We start from the raw sequence: 12,036 nt of genomic DNA, 5'->3' as shown, positions 1-12,036 counted from the left end.
GACGATGATAAGTACAGGGGAGCCATGATCCGAGCACGGGGTGAGAGTTTGCTGGCCGGTGAGGCCCCGAATAAACGCGCCCTATCGGACGAGAAGGCGTATGCCCGAAGTAAAGATATCTTGAAGATAGACTGCAATGGAGTAACTTCATACGATCAATCTGGCATCAAGCGCGCTTTCGAAGAACACTATACACAGCTTTTTGGACACCGAATTCCCGATAAACTCGGGATTCAGGAAGATTTTTTGTCGGTCATGCCTAAACTTGATCCGGGCGCTACGACAGCTCTTGAGAGAGACATCATCATAGGGGAGGTTGAACAAGCCATTGATGATCTCAACCCAGGAAGTTACCGGGTGCGGACGGTCTGAGTGCTGCTTTCTATAAGGAGTTCAAAACAGACATGGCTGCTGCCTTACAAATGGTATTCGCAGAGTCCTTCGAACGCAAGACATTGCCGCCCTCATTCACCGATGCCCACACCGTTTTATTACCTAAAAGTAAGAAGTTACACTTCGCACTGTTACGGGATATAGGCCCATCACATTGACAAATGTCGACTACAAGGTTTTCATGAAGGTGTTCGCGAGAAGGCTCCAATCAGTAATTAAGGATTTAATCGGGCCTCACCAGACGATCGGGATAAAGCACAGAACAACATACACGAATATTCACGTCGCTAGAAGCGTGTTAGAGCTATGTGACAGCGAATCCCTCAAGGTTGCTATTGCCACCTGGTGTCCCCATGTTCTTGCTGCGCCTGGAAGAGGACACTGAAGTTGACTCGCGTGTTGTGCGCCGAACTTTGCCTGCTGGTACAGCTTCGTCCCGTCGTTTTAGTCACGTCTAGCCCTGTTGTCCGTGACATATTTTGGTGGAGGTGCTGGGTGTCGATCCCACTATATGTCCCGCACTCCTCCGGATACCCAGGATTCAGGTCCTGTGCCAATCGACACTCCTGTTCACCGCGCTAGACGGAGGAACCTAGGCCTACCACCTGAGCACGGGCCGTTGGAATTCACCACCGCAGCCGCCCCTCGACCTGTCATGCAAACTCCAACGTATTACGCTTTACAGAACCCACGACTGCCTAAGGCTTTCCACGGCTGTCAGACGGAAGACGTCGAAGACTGGCTCGCCCAGTTTGAACGGGTCGTCGCATTTAATCAGTGGGACGATGCCGCGAAGCTCAGGAACGTCTTCTTTAGCCTGGAAGATGGCGCTCGTACTTGGTACGAGAATCGCGAAGGCGCCCTAACACCGTGGCGAGAGTTCTGCCGCTGCATCCTGGACACCTACAGCAGCCCGGATCGCCGAGAACGAGCGGAAAGGGCTTTACGCTCTCGCATACAGATGCCGAACGAGACCATAACCATGTATGTGGAGGACATGACTAGGCTGTTCCGACGATCTGACCCGGCCATGCCCGAAAAGAAAAAGGTCATGCACGGCGTTAAGGAACAACTGTTCACTGGGCTCGTGCGGAATCCGCCGAGCACAGTTGCCGAGTTTCTTTCGGAGGCAATCACGATGGAAATAATGCTCCAGCAGCGGTCTACGACTTACGACAGGCCGGTACTCGCCGCTTCGCTCACGGAGCCGCATTCGGCCTTCGGGGCTAGTCCGGATCTTCTTCGCGACATCATCCGCTCCATTTTGCGTGAAGACCTCCAGACGCTTTTCGGTGCTCCCCAGCCGACGGTCGGCTCTCTCGCTAGTATTGTCCGAGAAGAGCTCCAGCAAGCATTTCGGCCTTCGGTATCATCTGCTAACCCGCCATCCTTTTCCACAGAGTCCTGTCGGCCAACATCTTGCGACGTCCCCCATCGGATTCCATACAATTACAGCCACCCGACCAAGGCTCGCTGTATTCAGCAAACTGCGAGCCGTACATTGACAACCGCCGACCACCCCAGTGAAAGGCAGACCTGTGGCGTGCCGCAAACCGGCAGCGCCTGTGCTTCCGCTGCGGAGCACCTGACACCTGTATCGACAGTGCCCATATCGACAACTGGGACTGAAATGTTTCCCCATCGACATGCGTAGCCCTCCTTTAGGCCGACGACCCCGAGATATTGAGGACTACGTAGCCCAGCAGCTCACGGCGCCAACTTTTAGACGACAGTCACGATCTCCGTCTCCACGCCGACCACCCTCGCAGCCCAGCTCTTCCTAGATGGCGCAGCGACAGTCGCCTAGTCTGAGCCAGGAAAACTAAAGAGGCCGCTTCAAATTGACGCGACAAAGACCCCCGACAACGCGACCTGTGAGCCACCGCGACTTCACGGCCCCGACAACAGTTCGTACACGTGACTCTCGCTGGATATATCCGCGGTCCTCGACGGCTATAAGAATTGTGCATTGGTAGACACTGGTGCTGATTTTTCGATTTTAAGTGGGAAGCTAGCGGCGCTTCTAAAAAAGTGATGACGCCACGGTCTGGCACGCAGATTTGAATCGCTGGCGAGCATGTCGTAACTCCGAGCGGTCAGTGCACGGCGAGAGTCCAAATTCGCAACTCCACGTTTGTTGTCAGCTGCCTTGTGATACCTGACTGCTCCCGCGACTGCATCCTTGGTGTCGATTTTCTCCGGGAGTATGGGGCCCTTATCGATCTCCGGAAGCGTACCGTGACCTTTTCGACCGAGAAAGCTGATGATACTGACACCGCAGACCACCAAAACCGCGCCCCTCTTCGAATTTCTGCCGAGAGTGTTTCTATTCCGCCACGTTCCAGTGTTTTTGCGACTGTTAACTGCGATGAACTACGTGACGGAACGGCGGTCGCTGAGGGCGACCAGTTTCTTTTGCTCACCCACGGCATCACCTCGGCGCGGAGTCTCATCCATAACGGCCGATCTGAGCTCCTGGTGACTAACTTCACAAACGAACCCCACCATCTTTTCCGCGCTACCGCAATCGCATTCGCCGACGCCTTAGTGGACGTTTCTGAATGTTTTACGTTCGGAGAAGTTGAAAATGTGCGCCCATCCCTTGATCCTCTGGATATTAGTACAGATCTCTCGGAACCACAGCAGCACGACCTGCGTTCTCTCCTTCTAAAATACAGTGCTTGTTTCGGGATGTCATCGAAAATTCGACAAACGCCTCTTGTGAAGCACCGTATAATTACTCCCGACGATGCCCGCCCTATACGCCAGCAGCCGTTCCGCATCTCAATGACGGAACGTGAAGCGATTCAGACGCAGGTTCAGGAGATGCTTTGTGATGGTGTCATCCAACCCTTCAACAGTCCGTGGTCGTCCCCTGTTGAGCTGGTGAAGAAAAAGGATGGCACCCTTCGCTCCTGAGCTGATTATCGAAAGTTGAACGACATCACTAAAAAAGACGTCTACCCGCTACCCCGTATCGACGATTCGCTCGACAAGGTTCGTCGCGCCCAGTACTTCTCCAACATTGACTTGAAGAGCGGGTACTGGCAGATTGAGGTCGATGAGCGGGACCGCGAAAAAACAGCTTTTGTCGCCCCAGATGGACTGTATGAGTTTAAAGTGCTGCCTTTCGGCCTATGTTCAGCTCCGGCTACTTTTCTGCGCATGATGGACACCGTTCTCGCTGGCCTCAAATGGCAAATCTGTTTAGTTTATCTTGACGACTTTGTCGTGTTCTCTGAAACCCTTGGAGAACACCTCGAACGCCTTCGCGCAGTATTAGATGCCCTTCGGTCAGCTGACTTGACGCTCAAGCCCGAGAAGTGCCACTTTGGCTACAAAGAGTTGAAGTTTCTCGGTCATCTTGTGAGTGCCGCAGGCGTTAGGCCAGACCCCAACAAAACTGCCGTTGTCGCCAAATTTCCCGTTCCTACCACGAAGAGGAGTTTAAAACGTTTCCTGGCTTTGTGTGCCTAATACCCCCGCTTCATTGCCGACTTTTCCAAGATAGCCGCACCCCTCACCCGCCTTACGCGGGATGATACAAACTTCGTGTGGGCCGTCGAGCAACAGGAGGCTTTAGCGGAGCTGCGCAGACGACTGCAAACTACCCCTGTTTATATGCACTTTGATGAAGACGCTGCCACCGAAGTCCACACCGACGCCAGCAACATCGGCCTTGGCGCTGTACTCGTTCAACACCAAGCTGGCGTGGACAGGGTCATTGCGTATGCCAGCCGCACGCTCTCCCGCGCTGAAACAAATTATTCCACTACGGAAAAGGAATGCCTCGCGGTTGTGTTGGCAACTATGAAATTTAGGCCTTACCTCTATGGCCGCGCGTTTAAAGTCGTTACTGACCACTATTCTTTGCGCTGGCTGGCCAATCTCCATGACCCATCGGGGCGCTTACCACGATGGAGCCTTCGCCTTCAAGAATTTGATTACACCATTGTGTACAAATCTGGTAGAAGCACGAAGATGCTGACGCGCTCTCGCGGGCACCCGTCGGATTTGTCGATAATGTCACGGATGACAGAGGTTTTCTTGGACTAGTGAATGCCTTAGACATAATGAACCGACAGCGAGCTGACCCTGACCTTCGACCTGTCATTGACCACCTGGAGGATCGCACTGCTCCCGTCCCCCGCCAGTTTGGAAAGCATCTGTCTCCATTCTGTCTTCGGAATGGTGTTTTATTCAGGAAAAACTCCTGCACTGTTGATCGAGCGCACCTCCTTGTCGTGCCGGCCGACCTTCGCGACAATATCCTTTTTGCTTGCCACGATGAGCCCACCTCCAGCCACTTGGGCTTTGCACGCACACTCGCTCGAGTTCGTCAAGCCTATTATTGGCCTAAACTTTCTGACACCGTCCATCGCTACGTCATAGGCTGCCGCGAGTGTTAACGTCAAAAGGTGCCTCTCTCAAGCCTGCGGGTTTGCACTAACTTATTATTCCACCTCGGACGCCGTTTGACCAAGTCGGCATCGACCTACTGGGCCCATTTCCGCTGTCATCGATGGGTAACGAATGGATTATAGTCGCGACCATTTCACACGTTATGCGGAAACCAAGGCAGCGCAGCGGGGCACATCAATTGAGATTGCTCAATTCTTTATGCAGCAAATCGTGTTGCGTCATGGCGCACCGTCCCTAGTCATAACTGATCGAGACACCGCGTTTACGGCACAGCTCATGCACGACGTGCTCGAGCTTCCAGGTAGAACGAAAGGAAGATTTTTTGCACGGTATGAAAAAGAACTGAACAAGGGTAAATGGGGTACGCCTCAGTTCGCAGATGAGCCAACGTTTCGACAAGTGGACTTGTCTTCGTCTGGGCATAGCGATCATCACTGGCAGGGGTTTAAATGCGCTTTTGCTTCCGAAGAAGAAAAGCTGGGGAGGGGAAAGTGGGTGTGAAAGAGTGGGGAGGAGAGGATGGGTGAGAAGAAAGTGGGTCATGAAGTGGTAAAAAACAAAAAAGAAAATCTTCAGTGTGTACTTATTAGCCATGGAACCAGGGATTCTGTAGCCTGCAAAAAAAAGTAAAAGCGGCAGTACCAGGAAAAACTACAATGCCGGTTAGGTGATTAGTCACCACTAAAGCAGGTTTGGTGCAGATACACCTTACAAAGGGAGGCTATGCAAAGGGCCCTGATAAGGCCTAAATATAGGGGGACAATTCTTAAAAGGAGGGGGTAGGGGGGAGTACATAGTGACAGGATAATAACCGCATAGTGAAAAATAATAATAATCTTAAGTATGTATCTCAACCTGGAACCAGAGATCCTGTGGCCTACAAAAGAAGTAAAAGCGGCAGTACCAGGGGAAAAAAAAAGGAAATCACAGTACCGGTTAGATGATTAGTCACCACTTAGGCGGGTTTGGTGCAGATACACCTTACAAAGGGAGGGTTTGGGAAGGGCCCTGATAAGGCATATATCTAAGGGGGACAATTCTTAAAACTTTCTGCAAAGGAGGAAATACAAAGTCACAGGTTAATAAGCGCACAGGGAACCGCAACTGACATGAGAAAAAAATGAAAAATAATAATATTAAAAAAATACAAACAAAAAAATGTTTGAGGACAAATTCAAGCAACAAGTGATAAGGAGGAAATGTGTTTAGAGGAACGTGTAGGGTTATGCTATTATGGAAGGGAATAGGGTGTACATGCGGGTGTACATGCGGGAATAGGGTGTACATGTACTCTCTTCGGTTCGCCAAGGTTGCCCACTGTCACCGTTACTTTTTGCGCTCTTTTTGACGTAAAGATTTGCAGTGAAGAGGTCAGAGGCATCAGTTTACAGGCATGCGAAGTCCGAGCACTGGCCTACGCGGACGAGGTTGCTTCTTTTGCACAGTACAGAGACAGTAACAGTGCTATACGGAAAATAACGCAGGGCTATTGTGCCAAAAGCGGCAGCACGCTGAATTTAACTGTGTTGGATTGTGGCATGGTTCATGGGACAAGACACCAGCTGTCTTTGAGAAAGTTCAATGGTCTACTACACTGAGCACCTACCTCGGGGTGCCGCTTGAATGCTACCGGGAAAGTGACTCGACCTGGAGCAGAAAGGCAGTTGAGATGAAAGAGCTGACGACTCGATGTGGTGGCCGCAGCTTGTCCGTATTCGCGCGGGTGGCGGTGTGCAATGTTTTTCTTGTTGCAAAAATTATGTATATTTTACTATGCTTGTATTGTTCGCGGGGAAATTTCCAGAAATTCCATCACATTTTTGCAACATTCATCTGGGAGCCCGATTGAGAGAGAATGTCCCGAACGAGCCTCTTTCGAAGATTAGCTGACGGGGGCCTTAGCCTTTGTCATTTATATCTAAGGCAGATTGCTCTGCGCTTCATGTTTCTGCGCAGAATACGACATTCTTGCCTCCATACTTATGTTCAGTACATGCTGTCCAACGCCTTACCGGATTTAATAGTTTCATCAAGCGAAGGGGGCCGTTATGGTGTGTCGCGCTATCTCCGAGAGGTGGTGGCGTCTTATCGCTTTCTTGCCATGCGTTTTACCAGAGAGTATTTGCACACAGTAAAAAGAAAACAACTTACGAAAAATCTGATTGACATGATGTTTCCAGTTCCCTTGTACCGACAAATTTTCATAGCGACAGCTGGACAAGATGTGTTGAAGAGGGTGAGAAAGATGTGGGTCATGTCCGCAACCAACACCTTCTTTTCCCATTTACACACTACAACACTACAAGTTAAACCTTGGTTACATAAAAAAGATATATATGTACCATGGGAGACAAACTGTTTTTTGTGTAACAAACCAGAAACAATCGAACATATGTTCTTTGAGTGTAGCACGCTATCTTCTTTTGAGATGTGTTGCAGCATACCATTCAGAAAGATCTTCCTCTTACACCGCATGGTATCAGGTTTTTGCCAGTTCAAGATGATAGAATACCATACGATACCGTATTCCTGATGGGCCTGCATTCTGTGAGACTCAGTGCTCTGGATTACCGGCACGGTGACACTCCTGCCAGATCCGTGTATGGATATTTTGCCGAGCGCATTGTGAAAATACATGATGTTTTGAAAGATATAGAATGTGATGCTCAAATTGAGGTGATGTTTAGAAATCTTTCCAGAAAGAAACGACTGCACTTTTCGCGGCCAGCAAGCGGCCTGCCAACCTTGTAAATATTTTGTACTGTATATTTTGTCATGTGTATTTAGCAATAAAGAAAAAAAAGTCGCTGTGGTGTAGTACTAGCGTGCTATAGGCTGGTATGCGGTGTAATCCGTGAGATCATGGTTCGATTCTTGGCGCAGCAAGTTTTTTTTAATTTTTTTATTTACTAGCTTTTTTATTTACCTGAATATCTTTTAACCTGAAACCGTATTTTCCCCACAACGAAGGGCGCTACCACATTCTACAACGCACATAACCTGCGACTCCTACTACTCCTACCGTCCCACAACTCCCACAACTCCCATCTCCAATAACCCGATATGAATAGGTCCTAAATATGTAGGTTTTTTCAATAGGGATGACCCCTGAAAGACTACTGCGCTCAGCGTTATAAATAAATAACTTCGAATTCGACGGCCACCATTATGTAGAAATAAATGGAACGTCAATGGGCACTAAGATTTGTCCTAATTAAGCCAATATATTTATTGGCATCCTGTAAACTGAATTCCTTAAAAGTTGCCTCCTCAAGCCTCCTTTCTATAGGAGATTTAGAGACGACATCTTTCTTATATGGTGTCATGGTGAATAAGAGCTAATGAAGTTAATCACTAATTTTACAATGTTCACACCAGTATTTCTTTCTTTAATACTTACTCCAACTCGGTAATTAGTTTCCTGGCTGTCACACTTCATGTGTCGTATAACCAACTTATAACATCAGTGTTTAGGAAGCTAACGGACAGACACCAGTACTTACATTTTGAAAGTAGCCATGCAAAATACTGCAAGAAGGGCAGCCCATACAGCCAGGTTTTAGGAATCAAGCGCATATTGCCGGGGGGTGCTCCGAGCAAAAAAACGATGAAGTGAATGGGTTCCACACTGGCAGGACGTACAAAAAACTTGGACCGTGTCATTCCACCTGCACCGCCTCTATTAAGCTAGGTCGCGTCGGCAACACCGTGACAAATCTGGTGGAGTAGAGGTCTGATGTCCCGTATACCCTTCGCTAAGCAGGAGGGCTAGTCATATATTCGAAGAAACGCCTGTTCACCGCACCAGCCGCAGGCAACGAGGCCTACTACCTGAGTTTTTCCCATCAGGCTTGACTACCGGCACCCACGACGTTGTCGAAATGCCTGGCTTGACCCCCACCTACGTGACGTTTCAGAACCCCCGCGTCCCAAAGACCTTTCACGGGGACACCAACGAAGACATCGACGACTGGTTGAAGCACTACGAAAGGGTAGCTACATTCAACCTCTGGGATGACGCCACCCGGCTTCGAAATGTCTACTTCAGCCTTGAGGATGGCGCTCGGACGTGACTCAAGAACCATGAAGAGCAGCTGTCTTGGAGTGAGTTCAAGTATCATCTTGCGGCAACTTACGATAGCTCAGATCGCCGCGAACGAGCCGAACGCGCTCTCCAGTCTCGGGCACAAATGTCTAACGAAACCGTCGCGGCGGATATCGGAGACATGACGCCCCTCTTCAAGCGCGCGGATCCTACGATGTCCGAGGACAAAAAGCTGCGCTACCTCATGCGTGGCGTCAAAGAGCAGCTTTTTGCTGGCCTCGTGCGCACCCCACCGAAACCGGTCGCAGGAACTGCCGCAACAAAAGCCCAGCGAGGCCGCAAAGGCGTGGGCCCGCGAACGAGGGCCGGGATCATGACTAGGGAGCGTAACAAAACAAATCCAAAGAGTCGTTCCCTACAGAAGTACATATTTCACAATGCTCATTACTATAGTTCACTACACTTACAACAAACACAGATGACATGCGCCCCACCACGGCAACATAAATACGAAGAGCACTATCATAAACCCACCATGTGGGATTGAAATAAAGTGCTGCAGTGACTATAAACAATGCTAAAAACCATAAAATGTGCTCAAAAGACGCCAACACGCCTAGACAGAGAAGATGCAACACGATCGGATCGACGGTCTCATCAGCACGCGCCCAACCAAGCAGCACAGCACAACGGAGCACAGACAGAGTGACAGAGCACAAAAATGTTCAGCAAACCGCCATTAAACCAACAATGTCTTTCTAATGTAAACGTCACTTCTTGTTTATGACGTCACATCCGGCTATGACGTTACTTTCTCCGTGCGTGAAACTAGCCACTGCGTTTATGTTAAGCTGCATGAACATCGGCAACAATGGAACAGCAAATTTTCAAATACCAAACAAATAATAACTCATTCAGAGCTTTAAACTGGAAACATTTTTTTGCTATGAAAGGGTCGTTTTACAGCAAAAATAAAATATCCAATATGATCATCTGGCAACTATAAAGCAGAAATTCAAATCTAGAACGGAAATATAAATGTCTGGCAACATAACTAGAACAACAGTGACTAAATCAGGCTGTGCTTTTTATTGTATCAGAATATAAGGCAGGATCTAATATAAAATAAAGATCAAACAAAAAATTTAGAGTATGCAAATTATGTAAATCTATCAACCTTGTTATGTTAAGCTGTGTGAACAGTTGGCAACAATGTAACTGCAAATTTTCATCCACCAACCTGACAATAACTCATTCAGAGCTTTAAACTGGAAACGTTTTTCGCATTAAAAAGGGATGTTTTACTGCAAAAATAAAATAAACTGTCCAATATGATCATCTGGCAACAATGAAAGCAGAAATTTAATTCTAGAACGGGAATATGGATGTCTGACAACAAAACTAGAACAACAGTGACTATCAGGCAGTGCTTTGTATTGTGTCAGAATATAAGGCAGGCTCTAATATAAACAAAAAAAAATAAAACTTACAAAGTATGTAAATCTATCAACCTTGTTATGTTAAGCTGTGTGAACAGTTTGCAACTCAGGAACTGCAAATTTTCAACCACCAACCAGACAATAACTCTTTCAGAGCTTTAAACTGGAAACAATTTTTGCATTAAAATGGGGTGTTTTACTGCAAGAATAAAAGAAAATGTCCAATATGTTCACCTGACAAATGTGAAAGCAGAAATGTTTTACTGGAAACTGGCGAAAAAAATTTGGTTTCGTATTCATTACAGGTGTTGCAATTTAAGCAGATATTCACCATCATTTTATATAGCCACAAGATTTAACATTAAAAACTTATCGCAAGTAGTGCTGAAATGATGGCTTGCTTTTTGTATTTAGTCGTGCCGAAAAACCGCCTTGGTGCTGGAGGGGCTGCGGATTCTGGCCACACTAGGCACGATGGCGGCAAACTGAGATTCGCATGGTATACTCGTCCCTTGAAAATGTATTGCTGTTCCTTGTTTGTGATGAAATTTGTCGTGTGTTGTGAAAATTGATAACGTTTTTGATGGTTCACGCTTCGTTCTGACATGCCTCAGGTGCACCAGGGAATATCAGACCGAAGCAGAGGCGCCATCTTCTCTAATGGTCCTCAAGAAATCGTGACCAACCGACGAACGTGTTTGCATAATCTACTGTGGAGGAAAGCGACTTGTTTGTCGCCGATGCTTCTGATAGACGGAAGCAGACTGGCAGTGCAGCGTGTTCACATATTGCTACACGTAAGGACTTCTACAATTTCACCATTATTCAGCGTGAATGGTAAGCCGGCACGCTGATCGTGAAATTCTCCAGTCATCGCGCTTGTTGCTAATGTTTGATAGCGATCAGCTGTAAAACATTTTCTTTATTTACGTCAACAGTATTTTTTTTATTTTTGAGGATAATATGAAGCTATTTTTGGCGAGAAGTGTAATCACGATTATTAATAATTGTTTTTTTGGATTTGCATTGTGCACGATAGTGTGTTTAAATAACAGCACATTTCGCAGAACGTGTGCAACAATTCTTTCGTGATTGGTGGTGCCGCTTGCATTGCTCGGTGTCAATTTCAGCATGCAGGTGTCTTTCATTTACGTGTTTTGTCGCTACGCCAACTGTCTGCGTTGTGCATGTACGCATTTGATTTTCTGGCGAGTGCGAGCATGATAAGTGATGCCTTCGTAAAGCCTGCGTGCGGTGTCGCCTCTCTGGCATGTCTTTAAATCTGTGTCTACACTGTTGGATACCATAAACGCGATCTCTAGGAGGTCCTCGAGAATTTTCACTCCCGCAGGCAGTCTGTGACCGAGAAGCTTGTAGTACAGATAACTTATAGTGTCTTATTCACGCGCTGCTTGACCCATCTAGCTAGTGTCTATCTTTCGACAAAGTACCACCAACCCAGTTAGAGGGTTAAACAAATAAAAAGGAGCTAAGAAAATTGGTAAAATGTAGACAGGAAAGTAAACCATAAGACCGTGCTTTCTGTTGTCCTGCATGGTTCGTCAACCTTAGTTTCATCTTGCCCTGCTGATCCTTGCACCAGCAAAGTGTTTTAACAATTGAAGTGGAAGTGGAGTTGTCATATTTTCTTAGGCTCCCCTAGTGTGCACTCTACACAATAAATACCAGTTGCGACAAGGCACACGCCCTGAATGTGTGTGCCTTTATTATACGGAT

The sequence above is a fragment of the Amblyomma maculatum genome, unplaced genomic scaffold, assembly GCF_055883805.1.
Source record: "Amblyomma maculatum isolate TAMU_Amacu unplaced genomic scaffold, ASM5588380v1 scaffold_13, whole genome shotgun sequence".
NCBI classification, from domain to species: Eukaryota; Metazoa; Arthropoda; class Arachnida; order Ixodida; family Ixodidae; genus Amblyomma; species Amblyomma maculatum.
The sequence above is the reverse complement of the archived record's forward strand: the minus strand, read 5'-3'. Positions refer to the sequence as shown.